The 18,708-nt window shown below is 47.7% G+C and overlaps 1 protein-coding gene across 3 annotated transcripts in view; it reads right to left on the reverse strand.

The window, feature by feature from the left end:
- Nucleotides 1–17,913, reverse strand: part of LOC127582605 (phospholipid phosphatase-related protein type 3-like) — a 71,408-nt gene extending 53,495 nt beyond the window's left edge. For 2 of the 3 annotated variants that reach the window (XM_052038042.1, XM_052038041.1), the window contains exons 1-2: nt 17,559–17,686; nt 10,459–10,533 (exon numbers count right to left, since the gene is read on the reverse strand). The gene's annotated coding sequence lies outside the window, so the exon portion shown is untranslated. Of the gene's footprint in view, nt 1–10,458; nt 10,534–17,558; nt 17,687–17,788 lie in introns of those variants that run through there. The other variant, XM_052038043.1, reaches the window with a different exon arrangement.
- Between the last annotated feature and the right edge of the window lie 795 nt (nt 17,914–18,708).

Below are 18,708 nucleotides of genomic sequence, written 5' to 3' on the forward strand. Positions count from 1 at the left end.
ATTGGGGAAGGGCTAACTACGAGGCTATAAGGAGAGAAGTTGGGAGTGTAAATTGGGATGTGCTTTTTGAAGGAAAATGTACCATGGGGATGTGGTCGATATTCAAGGATCTTATGCAGGATGTTAGGGATAAATATGTCCCGGTGAGGCAGAGAAGGAATGGCAGGGTGAAGGAACCGTGGGTGACGAGAGAGGTGGAACAACTTGTTAGGGAGAAGAAGGTAACATACGTGAGGTATAAGCAGCAAGGTTCAGACAGGGCCCGTGAGGAATATAGGGTAGCGAGGAAGGAACTTAAGAAAGGGCTGAGGAGAGCTAGAAGGGGACATGAAAAGGCTATGGCTAGTAGGGTTAAGGAAAATCCCAAGGCCTTTTTCAAGTACGTGAAGGGTAGGAGGATGGCTCGGGTGAAGGTAGGTCCGATTAAGGACAAAGGTGGGAGAATTTGCCTGGAGGCGGCGGAAGTGGGAGAAGTTCTCAATGAGTACTTCTCTTCGGTATTCACCAGGGAGAGGGGTCTTGATGATGCAGAAGGGAGTGCTGGTAGGGGTAATGTTCTTGAGGTTGTTGATATCAAGAGAGAGGATGTGTTGAAGTTGTTAAATAATATTAAGACAGATAAATCTCCGGGGCCTGACGGGATTTTCCCCAGGCTGCTTCGAGAGGCTAGGGAGGAGATTGCTGAACCGCTGGTAAGGATCTTTGAGTCCTCGTTGTCTACGGGGGTGGTGCCGGAGGATTGGAGGATTGCGAATGTGGTCCCCTTGTTCAAAAAAGGTAATAGGGATAGGCCAGGGAATTATAGACCGGTGAGTCTCACGTCTGTGGTGGGTAAGCTGTTAGAAAGGTTTCTAAGGGATAGGATTTATGAACACCTAGAGAATCATGGACTGATTAGGGACAGCCAGCATGGCTTTGTGAAGGGAAGATCTTGCCTCACAAGCCTGATAGAGTTCTTTGAGGAGGTGACCAGGAAGATTGATGAGGGCAGTGTGGTGGATGTGGTTTACATGGATTTTAGTAAGGCATTTGATAAGGTTCCTCATGGTAGGCTTCTTCAGAAGGTCAGAGGCCGAGGGATCCAAGGAAGCTTGGCTGTGTGGATTAGGAATTGGCTTGCATGTAGAAAGCAGAGGGTTGTGGTGGAAGGAGTGCCCTCGGATTGGAAGGCAGTGACTAGTGGTGTCCTGCAGGGATCGGTTCTGGGACCTCTACTTTTTGTGATATTTATAGATGACTTAGATGAGGGGGTGGAGGGCTGGGTTAGTAAGTTTGCGGACGACACTAAGATAGGCGGTGTTGTGGATAGTGTGGAGGGCTGTCGGAGCTTACAGAGGGATATCGATAGGATGCAGAGCTGGGCTGACAAGTGGCAGATGGAGTTCAATCCGGAGAAGTGTGAGGTGGTACACTTTGGAAGGACAAACTCCAGGGCAGAGTACAGGGTAAACGGCAGGGTACTTGGCAGTGTGGAGGAGCAGAGGGATCTGGGGGTTCATATTCACAGTTCGTTGAAAGTTGCCTCACAGGTGGAAAGAGCAGTTAAGAAGGCCAATGGGATGTTGGCTTTCATAAGTCGCGGGATTGAGTTTAAGAGCAGCGAGGTTATGATGCAGCTTTACAAAACTCAAGTTAGGCCACATTTAGAGTACTGTGTTCAGTTCTGGTCGCCTCATTATAGGAAGGATGTGGAGGCATTGGAGAGGGTGCAGAGGAGATTTACCAGGATGCTGCCTGGATTGGAGGGTGTTGAATATGAGGAGAGGCTTAAGGTGCTAGGGCTTTATTCACTGGAAAGGAGGAGGATGAGAGGAGACATGATAGAGGTATATAAAATATTGAGAGGAATAGATAGAGTAGACAGTCAGCACCTCCTTCCCAGGGCACCAATGCTCAAGACGAGAGGTCATGGCTTTAAGGTTATGGGTGGGAGGTTCAGGGGAGATGTCAGAGGGAGGTTTTTCACCCAAAGAGTGGTTGGTGCATGGAATGCACTGCCTGGGGTGGTGGTGGAGGCAGATACATTGAACAGGTTCAGGAGCTTGTTGGATAGGCATATGGAGGAACGTGAGATAGAGGGATATGCGGGAGGAAGGGGTTAGGTAGTGTGAGGGTGGTCTGATGGACGGCACGACATGGTGGGCCGAAGGGCCTGTTTTGTGCTGTATGGTTCTATGGTTCTATGGTTCTTTCATCACTCTCATGAGTAAGTGCCAAGAAAGAACCACTGCAAGTCCCAACCTGAAGCTGGCACACAATGTCCAAGTCAGATCCCTGGGCACCACTCTGTGTCGTAGCCCTAGTACGGGGTGATTGAAAAGGAGAGACTGCTAAAAATGTCCGGGCTACTGCCAGGAGAAAAGGCAGGCCAATATTTTGGATGTAACTCCATCCCAAGGATGGCGCACAGCTCAGTGGCAGCAGAAACGCCTCCGAATCAGATGGCTGTGGGGTTGTACCCCACTCTAGTTACTCAATCTGATACACCAAGGATACACTGATGAGGAACTGATGCATTCTCACCTGTGTTATAACTCAACAAAAGCAATAGGGATTCACCCCAAACATCCCACATACCACTTCGAGAAAAGCCCAGTATTCTGGCTGATATGTGTCTTTTAAGATATAAGATATCTTTATTAGTCACATGTACATTGAAACACACAGTGAAATGCAGCTTTTGCGCAGAGTGTTCTGGGGGCAGCCCGCAAGCGTCGCCACGCTTCCGGCGCCAACATAGCATGCCCACAACTTCCTAACCTGTACGTCTTTGGAATGTGGGAGGAGACTGGAGCACCCGGAGGAAACCCACACAGACACGGGGAGAACATACAAACTCCTTACAGACAGTGGCGAGAATTGAACCCGGGTCGCTAGCACCGTAATAGCGTCACGCTAACCGCTACACTACCGTGCCTGCCCACCATGTCTGTTGACACCAAACAGAGTGGAGATGTTTCCTTGGCTGATGGGATTAAACATGCAGTGGAGTAACATCTGTGAGCTGTACCTGACTTCAAAATTAAGTTCCACCTATCTCAAAATGCCACTGAAACTGTGCTGTAGGTTTAGCACAAGTCAGAGGATGAATTTCTACCTCACTAACTGGAACTTTTCTCGGTGCTGTTTGAGGCAGCTTGCTGTGTACAATGCCTTGCTGTGCTTGCCACCTTTGCAGCAGGAACTGCACTGTAAAAAGATTTTGTGATAGCAAATCACTTTGGGACATCCCGGGCTGTGAAAGGTGCCATAGAAGTACACATCCTTCCTTCCTCTTTCTGCCATGGTCCTCATGGACAGAGCGGAGAGAAGCTAGACAGCAGAATCATAAGAAAATCCAGTCGGAGGAATGAATGGTCAGATGGAAGGATTTCTGCGCAGTTATTGAAAGGAGGGACCGAGGTGGCAACCCAAGAATGAAATAATGGAGAGGCAGACAGTCCGAACAACTTCCTTCAACATTTCTTTCTGGCTCCCTATCCTAACAACAGATGGCAGTTTTATATTTGCATTTTTTTTTAAAGTTTTTCCAGCCTTGACGTTTCTTGTCTCTTGTCACACAGGGGAGTATTTTATTTTAAATTTCAAAAACAAAATTTATTCAGAACAAATTATATACAAAAGAATAAAGCTCCTTACATTCTTAATGTCATTTGGTCAATATATTTAGTGTTGGCACTTCTTTTTCTTACGTAGCACTCATCGTCCCCTGGGGTGATACATCCTTCTGTTGTTTGAGGAGCTTCCCCACCAGACTCAGTCCCTCAATGTCCAGGAGTGTAAGGACCCCACTATGGTCCTTCCCCACAGAGCCTTTGCATTGGCTGCACCGGGCTTCGGTGAGTCCCTCAGCATGTACTCCTGCAGCCTGGAGTGCCAGCACAGACGAGCAGTTGATGCACCACTGGGTGTAAAACAACCAATAAAAAAGACCTTAGACCGTCACCTTGGTCAGCAGGCCGAGTTGGGCCAAAGGCCTGTCTCTGTGCTGTATGACTCTCTGACACCAAAAGCTCAAAGTGTGACAGTAACGTCCCCCTGAGTGGGTCATCAGCCAACGACATAGCTTCACACTGATGGCCTGGTAAATGAATATTAAAAGGTCGCTCTGTACATCCATCCTTCTTCCATACTGTCCCCCTTCTGAGTAGGTCTACCTCCCACTGACTTTCACACTACCTTTAACCTTGGGAATCACGGCCCATTATCAGTAAACCCCACCATTCAAAATCCAGGAAAAATACATTCCTCTCCCAGTTGCCCCTCAACGGTTGACAACAGATTGTAAATTCACCCAAGAAATCACTACACACTCAAAACAACAAAATCTCACAGTAGTTTCTCATCTTCCAAACAAAACACATAACGTTAATAAAAGACAGAACAAAGCATTCATGACCAGGCCCAAGTGGGTGAGAGAGAACAATAAGTACAGTCTCCACCATTTAAACTACCACGTTTACCATTTGGATACTACAACATTGCTGTTAACCAGTGCTGAGGGGGGTTTCGGCAGAAACAGAAATTCTCTGGAGTGAAGTACAGTTTCCTTGTATAATCGTATCTAACAGGCATCCAGCTACAGATTCCAAACTGATCACACTACAAATCTCTTCAGTAAGATAATGGCATTTGTTCACATTTAATTGTCTTGCCTTATAAATGTGTGGGTTTATGCTTCAACCTCCATTAGTCACAGGCATGTTCAGTGGTGATGGGGCTATCTCTTTAAACCATCCGCTGTGTAAAATCAGCTCAATACCTTTGAAATGAATGGCAACATCGAGCTTTAGTCTGGCTCAGTAATACCATTCCCAGTAACTTCTACTTCCATAAGGATTTACTCAACCTCTGGGTGCCCTGAAGTGAAGAGGTGTTGGATTGCTACCTGCAGTGGTGGAGGTGGGTACAATTACAGCACTTAAAAGAAATTTGGACTGGTATATGGTGTAGAAAGACTGAGAGGGATATGGGTCAAAAGCAGGAAAATGGAACTAGCTTAGTTGGGCAACTTGGTCAACATGGATGGGATAGGCTGAAGGGCCTGTTTTCCATGTTCTCCATGGTCATGACTCAGTTAGACCCTCTGGCTAATGGGACCCCAGGATAAAGGGTCAAAAGGTGATGCAATACAAGGGTCATCTCATGGCAAGAGCAACAAATGTTTTATCAGGGACTTTTCCTTTAAGATAAGAAAGAACCTTGGACCAATAGTCAGTATCAGACAAAAACAGGCTGCAAGGTAAAAGGACAATTTCCCGAAGCTCTGTTCAAATTGTGTTTCAAGGGGGGTCTTAAAAAGGAGGGGATGTAGGGAAACAGAGAGTTATGGAGGCATCACCACACATTAGGGCCCAGGCAGCTGAAGGCACAGTTCCAATGGACAGGTGAAGGGTCATGGGCCACCCTCAGGAACATGCCACAATCTGTGCCAGGCACAGCCAGTGCCCAGGCCCACCTTGTTACCCCCCCCCCCAACCTTGCACCCAGCAAACTGGCATCGGCAGGAGGTGGAGGGAGCGGAAACCGGTTTGGGATTAGCAACAAATGACCTTACTGACCCTTCTTCCAGGAGGTGGCAAACCTTCACACGTAGACAGTGGATGGAAGTCAGCCAGTGAGAGTGCTGACTTAGCACAGCTTGCCACAGCCCCTTGACAGCCAGGGCCTGAAGGCTTTTCCACCTAACCCTCTGGGTATTTTGCAGCAGCAACTAAGCAGAAAAATAACATCTACAGCATTGAGCTAATTGGCTTCTCCTGGGCGCTGAGCTAATGAAGGAATGTTTTGCACTCTGCGTTCTGCCTCATTACTCTATGCACATCAAGTGCAGAGGAGAAATTCTTTACATGCAGCCGAATACTGTATGTAACAGCAAGGCAGGAATAATTCAGTCAGCCTCCACAGATTACAGTGACTCAAAGCTCGATGTCTGATACCCAGCATGTAGACAAACCAAGGCTGAAAGTTGCAGAATAAGGCAGCGACAATCGGTTCTGGGAAGACTTGACATGCAGATCTTGCTTTCATTGCACTGAACAATCTTCCTAGTTATAGCGACTCAAACTATCCGCCTGATCTGCCAAGGAACTCCTACCTCCTCACTCTGTCCACCCCAGCCCCGCTTTCATCACTGGCTTATTTCCAACCTAGTCTCCCTGCAGCGAGGTCCTACCCCTGGACTTCCCCTCCCCCCCTTCCCTAGTTCTGAAGGTGCCTTTGTCTATTTCTCAGGGCAGTGCAGTGCAGTTAAGGCACTGGACAACCCTGTGTCTGTGCAGTCAAGTGTCCAATCCAAATTGTGGCCCAAGTTAATGGCAAGACATAGTACAATGTGGAGATAAGATCAGTTTTGGACACAAGGAATCACGAGGGGTGGAGATCAGACTCCCCGCTTCCCTTATGCCCTCCCATTTTCCCTCCCAAGTGCTCCTTCCCTGTCCAACACCCACCAACACAGCATCTGTCAAATCAGAGCCCCGGTTACTCTGTAAAAAATCTCCCTCCATATTGCTTCTTGCTACTTGGACCACCAGGACGGTTCCCTCATGAAGAATCCCAGACCGATGGATCCAAGGTATCCTTAACTTTCCACCAACTGCACAACACACGGAACAGGGGCAATAAACCAATACCAGGGAGATTGAGATGAACAAGACTTGTCCTGGTTCTCACAGCATCCAGGGAAAACATTGGGGGGGTCAAACTTAGTAGATTGCAAAAGCTACTAAGTTTACACCAGAGTAAGTGTTGGAAATGCATGACAGGTCAGTCAACAGTGAGTCTGTTCTTCAACCGAGAATGAACTTGCTCTCATGATCCAGACCAATTTTATTTATGCCAATGAGCTGTACTATAGGAAATGGAGAACCAAATTTCTGCACAGCAAGATCCCACAGTTTGACAATGATTGGGAATTTTTTTTAAATGACTGATCACATGATTAATGAATAATTAATCATGCGATGGGAATCTGGTACACACGACTTGAGTGGGTGGCAGAAGCTGGGACTTTTACAACATTTACAAAATGCCAAGGTAGAGAAGGCTATGGACCAAGTGCTGGTAAATGGAATTAGTGTTGGTGGGAGTGGAGAACATACCCAGTCTGACCTGCCGGGCATGTCTTCCTGCTCTGCATTTCACAACTCCTACATTCTTTTGCCTATGTTCTCATTCTCTAACTACTCCCATTTCACTCAGTGACCAGATGACCTTGTTTACAGTTTATTCCCATGGTCACCCCAGTTTTACCCTATCAGAGACACGCCCTCTCTCCCCGCCAGTTAACGAGCCTCTTTTTGTCTCCTTCCCAGTTCTGATGAAGGGTTTTCAACCTGAAACGTTGACTCTGTTTCTCTTCCCACAGATTCTGCCTGACCTGCTGAGTACTTCCAGCATTTCCTATTTTTAAGTATTGATGAGTACTTGCTGGTCAGCATGGATAAGATGGACCGAAGGGCCTGTTTCAGCATTGTATGACCTAAAGCTTATTTCTCATGGTTGAGGGACTGAATCTTAGCCAGGATACCAGGGAGAGTTCCTTCACTCTTTTATGAAATAGCACCTTGAGACCTGATGCATCCACACAAAGGTGCAGAGAGAGCCTTCATCCACGTCTCATCGGACCAATGCCACATCAGACAGAGCAGCACTCCCTCTGCACTGCACTGTGGAGACAATGCATGTGTGTCAGTCGATGATGATGTGCAGCTTAACTTCCTGACACGGGCAAATGTAATAACCAGAGCCACACCTGCCACCAGAGAGTCTCCCAAGAAAATGTCAGCACTTGTTGGAGGGCTGGTCCTCACAGTTAGCAGCGAGCATAGTCGAAAATGGAGAGATCAGGACACTGGGTTAAGCAAATCCAACACAAATGGGATGGCCACAGCTCAGGTGAGCACAATGCTTAACATCTCAGTGGCACCAGTATGGTACCTGCTTGGACAAGGAGAGAATCCTTCTTAGAAAGAAAAAGTACAGTGGAAGAGAGGAAAACTGACATCTTCTTGGCTCCCTTCATGACTTCGAGTCACCCAGGAGTGTTTCATAACCAATGAAACACTCGTTCCTCCAGGAGTGTTCTACAACCAATGAAACGCTCTTTCCTCCAGGAGTGTTCTACAACCAATGAAACACTCTTTCTTCAGTGCAGTACTGTGGAAAAGCTGCAAGCAATCTGTGCACAGCAAGATCCCACAAGCAACGATTAGACAACTGACCGGATCCATTACCTTTGAGAAGCTAGATGAGGGAATAATGCTTGGCAGGATACAGAGGACTCCTCTGCTCTTACAAGTGATCTAAATGACAGCACACAGAAGAAGATCTCGATCTCTTACAGAAAGACAACCACAAAAAATGCTGAACATTTAAGATAAAAGCAGCCAATGCTACAAATCCACCCAAGGTCCTTCAGAGCTCTGAATAGCAGAAGACTGCACAGGTGATGGTGGAGCCATAACTCAATGTGTTGACACTGCAGTATTTTCCAACAACTAGACTGCATCAGTTGTCACTTTACCGACAGACCCGATTTCCCCATTGCTGGCTCCAATCATACCTCTCCCTGAATCTGACCTCTCTGTCCCTACTTCCACACGGTCTCCCTTCCTCCAACCCTCCCAGCCCATCCCCACCACATCGTTCCTGCAGATGGTGTTCACAGTACCATCGCAATGAAACCACACACCTCCAACTCTTCCCCTGCCAACCATACACAGTGAACGCACAAAGGAAACAGGAGAACAAGGTTTAAAACATGCCACAAGAAGGCAGAATAGGCAGCAGCACAAGGATCATTCTCCTCCCTAGAGTCACTTGGACTGAGTTTAGTATGAGTGAGGCTATACTGGAGACACCCCACAAATATCAACAACGAAAGCAGTCAATGCAGAGCCACTCTGTCGATTGTCAATGCTGGTGAAACAGCCTTAGGCCATTCAAAGCAGTTTTCTGTATCAACTCATTAGCAGTTGGGCAGAGTCCAAACGAACTGATCTCAGTCCAGGAGCAAAGGTCCAGCACATCCGGCCACCTGCTAGTGATACGTCTCTCTCTCTCTCTCTCTCTTTCTCTCTCTCTCTCTCTCTCTCTCTCTCTCTCTCTCTCTCTCTCTCTCTCTCGTGTTAATGCTTGAGCCCACATTCAATAAATGCAAGCAGTTTTCAATTATTCAACACAAGACATGTTGGACTCAGGGTCCAAGAGGTACTCCTGTGCCATTTTTCAATGTTAAAACGTCACTAGTAATCTCCATATTGAGTTTTTTTTAAACAGCTCTTTAAAAGTAAATCACAAAACTCATTGGCAGCTGTTCCAAAATAGTGCAAGTGGGCTCCTTCATGTTTCAAGACATAGGGGTCAAAATTTCCATGTCAGTAACTCATAAAACAGTACAGCACAGGAACAGGCCCTTCTGCCCATGGTGTTGTGCTGAATGGTGTTGGGTAGGGACGGTAGTGTAGTGGTTAGCGTAACGCTATTACAGCACCAGCAACCCTGGTTCAATTCCGGCCACTGTCTGTAAGGAGTTTGTACGTTCTCCCCGTGTCTGCGTGGGTTTCCTCCGGGTGCTCCAGTTTCCTCCCACATTCCAAAGACATATGGGTTAGGAAGTTGTGGGCATGCTATGTTGGCGCCAGAAGCGTGGCGACACTTGCAGGCTGCCCCCAGAACCCTACGCAAAAAGAAGTATTTCACTGTGTGTTTCAATGTACATGTGACTAATAAAGTATCTTATCTTATAATTAAACTAGTAACTCAATGCCTAACTAAACAAGTCCCTTCTGCCTACAGAAGGTCCAGATCCCTCCATCCTCTGCACATCCATGTGCCTATCTAAGAACCCCTTAAACACCTCTATCATACCTGCCTCCAGCACCACCCCTGGCAGCACATTCCAGGCACCCACCACTCTCAGTGTAAAAAACTTGCCCCGCACATCTCCTTTGAAGTTTCCCCCTCTCTCTTTAAATGCATGTCCTCTGGTATTAGACATTTTGTCCCTGGGAAAATGATACTGACTGTCTACTCTATCGATGCCTCTTATAACTTTATAAACCTCTATCATGTCTCCCCTCAGTCTTCGCCGCTCCAAGGAAAACCCAAGTTTGTCCAACCTCTCCTTAAAGCTCATGCCCCCTAATTCCTTTCCTCATAGCGCCAACCTCAGGGAATAGCCCCGAGAGGGTCACTCTCCAACACAACCAGCAACTGGGAGCATTGACAAAGAATGAATCTGTGTACCAGTGACGGGGAAAGGGGTGGGATGGTCCTTCTGGGGGGCAGTGGAACCTGCACAGGGTTCTCAAGACCAGTGGGCACAGTAGGCAGCTTCCTTGTGCAAAGGCGACTCAGGGCAGGAGGTTGCCGGGGGAGTGAAAGGGCAGGAGTGGCCTCTGTGAACCCCTGCGCTCTGGGAGCCCTGCAACCGAGCCATTATTCTACCCTTACCTTATTACGACACAAAATGTTCCAAGAGTCCCTTTTATTCCATGGCCTTCGATCTTGACGACACTTATCGAAGATCTGTTGGAAATCCATATTTACCAGATCAACCACTTTTATCCGTCCTCCTTGTAACTTTAACATAAAACTCTTATCAAGTTAGTTGGCTATAGTTTGTTATTCAATTTAGTTTGTAAGAGATTCAATTTATGGCTCATAATGAAATCTGAACTATTCTATTATACGTTACAGGCTTCAGGCATTATGGTACAGGCCTCAAACTATGATCAGTAATTTGGATCCATTATTATTATTATTCTATACAAAACATATCTGACACCTATAATTACACTTCAGTATTATGTGTTATTCATTGACACGCCAGAACTTAGTGCCTGTTCCTAATTGCCCTTGCAAAGGTGATGGTGAGACAAGTTCTTCAACCACAGCAGTCCGCTGGAGGAGGGTTGCCCCACAGTGTTGTCGGGGAGGGAGTTCCAGGGTTATGATCCAGCAACAGTTATTATTATACGTTTCCAAGTTAGGATGCATAGCATTTTCAGGTGGTGACATCCTCATGTGTTTTCTGCCTTGGACATTCTAGTTAAGAAACATTCCTTTCCAGATATTTGTTATTGAATATCAGTCTGGCGTACATTAATGGTCCAGTGATCATATCGTGAATCGTGCTGTGGGCACAGTGCTAGCTTCCCGACTGCACCCATGATATATTTATTTCCCAGAGACAAAGCAAGTTTAGAGTTCTGTCGAAGGGTCCCAGGCCTGATACACTAACTGCTTCACTCTCCACGGATGCTGCCTGACTCGTTGAGTGTTTCCAGCATTCTCTGCTTTTATTAGAGAATTGAGCTGGTCTTGTTAAGTCATACAGCATGGAAGCAGGCCCTTCAGCCCACTGAGTCTGTGCTGACCATCTAACACCCTTTTACAGTCATCCTACACTAATCCCGTTTTATTCCCGTATGTTCCCATCAGCTCTTAGCAACCTGGATCCAAAGGTTATGGGGACTTCTCATTTCTCAGTGGGACACAATGGGCTGACCCTCCCATGCCACATGAGGAATTGCTGCACTGTCAGCATGGTCTTTAAGCCTGTCTGTCCTCTCAGAAAGTGGTGAAAGATCCCACAGAGCTACTTGGGAAGAAGAACAAGGTTCCGACCAAATCACCTGGCAATTAATGAGATGCTGGAGGAACTCAGCAGGTTAGACAACATTTATTGAGGGAAATGGACAGTCGACGTCTCGGGTCCAGACCCTTCATCTGGACCTGGAGTCGGATGAAGTATCCAGATCAGAAACGTCGACTGTCCATTTGCTTCCATAGTTGCTGCCTGACCTGCTGAGTTGCTCCAACATCTCGTGTGTTCCTCCAGATTCCAGCCTCTTGTGTGTTTCCACCTGGCAATTAATATCACTAAAGCAAATCATGACGGTCATTAGTTCATTATGGGTTGTGGGAAGTTACTGTGCACAAACTGATTGATCCACTTATTGCACTGCAACAGTGACCACACACCTGAAGTACTTCACTGGCTGCCGAGCTCATTGGGACATCCAGAAGCTAGGAACTGTTCAGTCTGATTGCAAGGTCTCTCTGTTGGCCCGGATCCCAATGCCTTTTGCACTTTTCTCCCCCACTCATTCAGCCTTTCATTTGAGGACAGTCCCTCAGTGTAAGCCTTAAATGGATGTGCCAATGCGGTTGGGTGACCCTCCCTTACCACAGCCTCACTACTCTTGCTTGTGCAAAGCCCTTCCCTCCACCACGGGGCTCGAGGATCCAAGGCAGCAGGACGACGGATATTAAAATTAGGAGGAGCCACCTCTCTACCTTCCTGGAGGACCACGAAGGCTGCAGACGTCGGCTCATTACATCCTGTCGTTAAACAGGGGAGGCGTAGGCTGGATTTCAGCCCTGGTTTCCGACTGTAATCTTGTGTAACCAGAGCATTGCCTAACCTGTGCCCACGTGGAGGCTGGGGGAGAAACCAACCCTGGAAAAGGACATCCTGGCAGCATCTGATCACTTAGGTTGACTGAGATTCTTTTGAAAGGAAAAAAAGCATCTTTTATATTTCATAACCTCAGGACAGCCCAAAGCAACTTACAGCCAATTAAGTATTTTCTGAGTATAATAATTGTTGTACTGTAGGAAATGTATCCAACAGTTTGCTTACAGCAAACTCACACAGAAACAATGTGATTATGGCAGCATAACCTATTTTAACAAGCTGGCATAAAGGATAAATATTGACCAGGGTCTCAGGAACAACTGCTCATCTTCCAGATCATGCCATTGGCTCACTTCTACCCTCCTCATTCAGCAGAAAGCTCTCAGCTCAGTGACTCGTCTGAGATAGAGCCCGGCAAAAAGTGCAGCACTCCCTCAACACTGCACCAGAACGTCAGTTTTGCACTCAGGTCTCCTGCGTCCATGATAAGGACGAGGCAGGGATTCACGCAAATCTCACCTAACCTCACCAACTGCATCCAGTGCTCCCAGTGTGGCTTCCCCTACATCGGTGAGACCAGGTGTAGACTAGGCGACTGGTTTGCCGAGCACCCGCGCTCTGTCCGCTGTGACCGCCTGGAGTTCCCAGTTGTCAGCCGTTTCAACTCCCCTCCCATCCCCACACTGGCCCATCCGTCCTCGGCCTCCTCCACTGCCAGGATGAGGCCAAACACAAAATGGAGGAACAACACCTCATATCCTGCCTGAGGAGTCCGCAACCTAATGGCGTGAACATTGAATTCTCCAATTTCAGGTAAACTGTTCCCCCTCTGTCCCTCCTCCTGGTTTACCCAGTCCCTCCAACACCCACCCCATGTACTCCCAGCCTCCTATCACTTGTTTTCCTCCCCTCGTCCACCCACTACAACTGCCCATCACCCACACACTTCTCCGACTGGGTCCCCTCCCCCACTGTTCCCATCTGCCCTCCCCACCTCCCTCACTTGATCCCACACTCCACCTCCCTCTCCTATCAGATTCCATCCTCTGCAATCTTTTGTTGCCTCCACCCATCACCTCCCAGCCTCTGTTCGCTATCAAGTTCCTGGGCGTCAACATCTCAGAGGATCTATCCTGGGCCCAATATATTGACGCGATCACAAAGAAGGCACTCCAGCAGCTCTACTTCGTTAGGAGTTTGAGGAGATTCGGTACGTCACCAAAAGACTCTTACAAATTTCTATAGATATATGGTGGAGAGCATTCTGACTGGTTGCATCACCGCCTGGTATGGAAGCTCCAACGCACAGGATCGAAAGAGGCTGCAGAGGGTTGTAGACTCAGCCGGCTCCATCACGGGCACAACCCTCCCCGCCATCGAGGGCATCTTCAAGAGGCGGTGCCTCAAGAAGGCGGCATCCATCATTAAGGACCCTCACCACCCGGGACATGCCCTCTTCTCGTTACTACCATCGGGGAGGAGGTACAGGAGCCTGAAGACCCACACTCAACGATTCAGGAACAGCTTCTTCCCCTCCGCCATCAGATTTCTGAACGGTCCATGAACCCGTGAACACCACCTCGTTCCTTTTTTTTGCACTATTTAGTTTGTAATTTATAGTAATTTTATGTCTTTGGACTGTACTGCTGCTGCAAATCAACAAATTTCTCGTCATGTCAGTGATAATAAACCTGATTCTGATTCCACTCCCGCCCTCCTCTATCTGCTTATCACCCTCCTCAGCTGGATCCACCCATCACCCGCCAGCTCTTGCTCCAGCCCTTCCCCTCGCCTCTTTATACTGGCTATCTCCCCTCTATTTCTCAGTCCAGATGAAGGGTCTCAACCCGAAACATCAGCTGTCCATTCTCACCCCCTCCCCCCCCCCCCCCCCCCCCCCCCCCACAGATGCTGCCTGACCCACTGAGTTCTCCAGCAGTTTGTTTTTGCACAAGGGTCAATAGCACTGGTCTGGTTAACACTGCAGGCAAGCTCTCTAGTCCAGTGAAACCTCCTTCCTTCCAATAAGAGCTTCTCTTCAGCAAACAGCCAGCACTTCAAGTCAGCCTGTGTGCAGAGTGAATTTCCCTCCACTCTATCTCAGCTCTAAGCTCTTCACACAGTCCCACATGAAGCCAGCATGAGTCCATGTAACATATATTTGCCAGTGTAGAGGCAGCTCTACACTGTGGATCTGTGCCCAGGAGACCAGAACTGCCAGATCTCATTTTGTACAGCAGAGAACACAAATGTATCAATTGTGTTGGTTCTAGTTTGGAAAACAAGGAACCGACCCTTACTTCTTTACCCCTACATGGGGCTTTAGCCTGTGACAAGCTGTAGAAAAAGGGAACCATGAAGTTTGCCTGAGGATTGAGCAGTTCATGGAGAATCTTCACTGAATCACGTCCCGCACCCAGACCTTCTCAACGCTGAAACTTTGCAAGCATGGTCTGGATAAACAGCAGGCTACTCTCACAGAGTGCTCTTGTAGTGCTCAAAATGGAGAAAGAAAGCCCAAATTCCTGCAGCTCCTTTTATTACCTCAGGACACAAGGGTGTAGGTTTGAAGGGCAGTGTCAGAACCATTGTTATCAATTTGTGCACAACAAGGTCCCACAAACAGCAAAGAGACAAAGCCCAAATAGTATGTTTTGCCTAACGTTGGCCAAGGTTTAAATTTTTCCCAGAATGCCAATCAGAACTCCTCTACAAACAACATCATGTCATTAAGTCTCAAGTCCTGATGCAGGGTTTCGATCCGAAACATCAACAATTCCTTTCCTCTTACAGATGCTGCTCGACCCGCTGAGTCCCTCCAGCATATTGTTTGTTGCTCCAGATTTCAGCATCTGCAGTCTCTTGTATCATTAATGCTCGCTCGAGGGACCAGATAGCTCCTATATACTGGGCTTCCCGACCCGAAACGTTGACGGCCTGCTTTTCTCCACAGATGCTGCCTGGCCTGCTGAGTTCCTCCAGCATCATCGTGTTTTTGACCTCATTGAACATCTCATCCAGACGTCAGCACAACCAATGGTGCAGCACCACCAATCTAGAATATCTGTTCGGGTCCCAGGGACAGAAGTGAAGTGACCCACAGGCAGAAGTGCCAACACCAAGCAACAGGATGAGAGAGAACATATACAGAAGCCGGGAGATTCATCCGCAATCACAATGATCGCAGTACACTCACCACCTATACCTTAATGCTGTGAAGACTGACCAAGCCAAATACAACCAACACTCTGAGCAAAATACATCACACAGTGCTTCATGTTCTCAAAAAATAAAAGTCTTGTGTCACGTTTCTGAGATCTTGTGAAGCTCAGCACAGGCAAAGCATTTCTAAGTCATAGCTCAGGAGTAAAGGAAAGATTTGAAATTCTACAGCACCTTTCCCATCCTTTGGATGTCCCAAAATGTTTTAAACCACTATACAGCGAAGAAGTAATCCATCGTCTTCCCCTCCCACACATCCTCCAGTTTGGCATTCCATGTCAGCTAACTTTATCTACCCATCATTACATGTCTAGCTGAAACACGTTGATGTATTAGTGGATCAGTTTGATAGCAAGCTCATCTTTGTACGGGAGTGATTTAGGTTCAAGTCTCACTCCAGGTAGTTGGGCAGATTATCCCAGGCTAAAATGCCAATGTTGCTATAAGGAAAGAACAACAAAGTCCCACAAACAGCAATGAGGTAACAACCAAACCGCACGATCTTCTCTTTCCAGACTGAGGGGTGAACAACAGGGAAATTTCTCCCTTGGATTTTAATCATAACACAACAATCATAAAGGCAGATGGGACCTCAGTTTCTCATCTTAAGAGATGGCATCACTGACAATGCAGCACTGCAACAGAGCGTCAGCCTTGATTCGTGCTCAGCTTCCTGCAGTGGGACTCAGTCATTCTTAATCCCCATCGCCTGATCGAGTGGAGGGAGAAGGTGCCAAGATACGGTGTGAAGGGGGAGAGATGAGGGTCTCTTGTACGGCACAAGAGGGAAAGCTTATCACCAAACAGAGACTTAACACAGACTGCATCCACGGCATACACAGGCATTGAAATGTATGATTTCAACTGGTAAAAACTGAAGACCAGCACATTCCTACCCAGAAAACTGATCATTTTTCATTGACAAACTCCATGTTGATGGCAAGTGTCAACAATGAGGAATTTACATTTTTCATTTTGCTTTAAGAATCTGCAGCTGGCTTTCAAATGTTCGCTCAGACCAACTGACCGCTCCCACTTGTTTATGTGATGTGCTGGTCAGTGGGTGAGGGTGAGCAAGACCAGAACAGCTGTCCTGCAGAAATGGGACCAAAAACAAAAGGTGATTGTTATTCCATCAAAGAAAATAAAGGTTTTGCAGACACAATAATTAAGGTACAATCTGAGCTAGTATGTAATTGCTATTATTGTGGCTTCAATTTAGCTGCACTTTATGGAAGTCAAAAGTTGAGGCATCTCTCCGCTGAAGTTGCTTAGGTAACCGAAAATGTCAGATTTTGCCAAACAATAACAGAAAATGGAATACAAAAGTACAATGAACAGGACCAAAGATAAAAAGCAAAAAAGAAAATCCTAAAAAAATGCAAACATTTACACTGCACACACTGGTTTAGCACACACTCACACACATTCATGTCTCTCCTGAGTGACTGGAGGAGGTGCCTCGGAAATGCAAGCTTTGCTTTTTATCTCAACATCGGAGATGTGGGGATTGTCGGTATCCCGGGGACGCCTAGCCTTGTGACCACAGTCCCCGAGGCAATTAACACAAGGTGGGGGGGGGGGTCACAATGCTCCCCAGAATTACATTTAAAATACACATCTCTAATCAAGTTCGACAGCACATGACATGCATCAGGAAGAGCGGCAGATCGACCTTGTTAGGAGGCATGCAAACAAGGAAACGGCCCGGTGCTGCAACTCCTCGCTGTTTTAGCGTCGGCAGCCTATCACTTCTGTGTTGGGTTAATTTTCTGTTAACAAGGAATCGAGGAGCCTTCCCCTTAACGGCGTCAATACAAAGAAACTTCCATCAAACCTCCCTGTCACTCTCCTGCCCTGCGGTGTGCACGGACACGTCGGGAGGTTCACGTTTTGAGGAGCTGCTTACCTTTTGTTGGACGAGGAGGTGTACAGAGAACGGGAGGGCTCCTCCTCCGCGGCGTGCCTCTTTGCCCTCTGCTCTGCAGACAGATGTTGGGATGGAAATCCAGCAAGGGGGAAAAAAGGGAGGGGTGTGTGTGTGTGTGGGTGGGTGGGTGCTCAGCCCCGCGCCTGGCTGGGAACCGGGGCGGAGCTGCTGCGGGAAAGCCCAGACATCTCCAAACCAGCCCACCGTACCTGGGAGACTTGCCAAACGCCGCTGCCCCTCGCACACAAAGCGGCAGGGTGCTCGCTGTCCGCTGGGCTTGTTACCGTGGAGGGATCTCCGGGCTGGGGGAGAACAAAGGGGAGGCAGCGGCTTCCATCACGCCCAACAGGAGGTGATGGGGGAGACTGCAGGATGCCGGCCGGCTGTCAACGCACGGGAGGCTGCCGCAAGCCACGGCGATGGCCCGCACTCTCCGTGCCTGCCGCACCGTGGCCCAGAGCCCCGCATCTCAGCGCCCAGCGTCCGCACCGCTCGCCCAGCACCAGCCCTCACTGGCAGCCTCGGCACAATCGTGGCTCACTCCACACCAAACCGTGCAGGGATGAGATCACTTTAACCGTTTCACTGCCGCGGGGGGTTCAGACTTCCTCCTCTTGAAGACTTACATAGTCTTTACATTAAATATACATCATCGACTGATCCCATCTAACTGTTGCTGTCTGTGCGTCACACATTTCATATTCCTCTATCTAGAATACATACTCATAGACATGTGTGGGCGAGTTCAGTGTACGAGAAAGGTGCATTCCATAATCTCAGAACATTTTAAAGTACCACATAGCAATGTTTCATGGATGTGTGGTAGCCATTGTAATGTAGGAAATGACATCCAATCTGCGGACACACATATTTACACACACACACACATTTAGACACATTTACACACACACACGCACACAATTTACACACACATTTACACGCACACACTTACACTCAATTACACACACACGTACACACACACATTTACACACACACTCACACACGCATTGATACACTCAGGTACTAAGACTCACATATCCACACCCTCACACTCCTCCACACCCACACACTATAGATCAGCAAGTACATTTACTTGGTCATATTCAGCAAAAAAAAAGAGAGAAAGCAT

Source organism: Pristis pectinata, chromosome 24, assembly GCF_009764475.1.
Source record: "Pristis pectinata isolate sPriPec2 chromosome 24, sPriPec2.1.pri, whole genome shotgun sequence".
NCBI lineage: Eukaryota > Metazoa > Chordata > Chondrichthyes > Rhinopristiformes > Pristidae > Pristis > Pristis pectinata.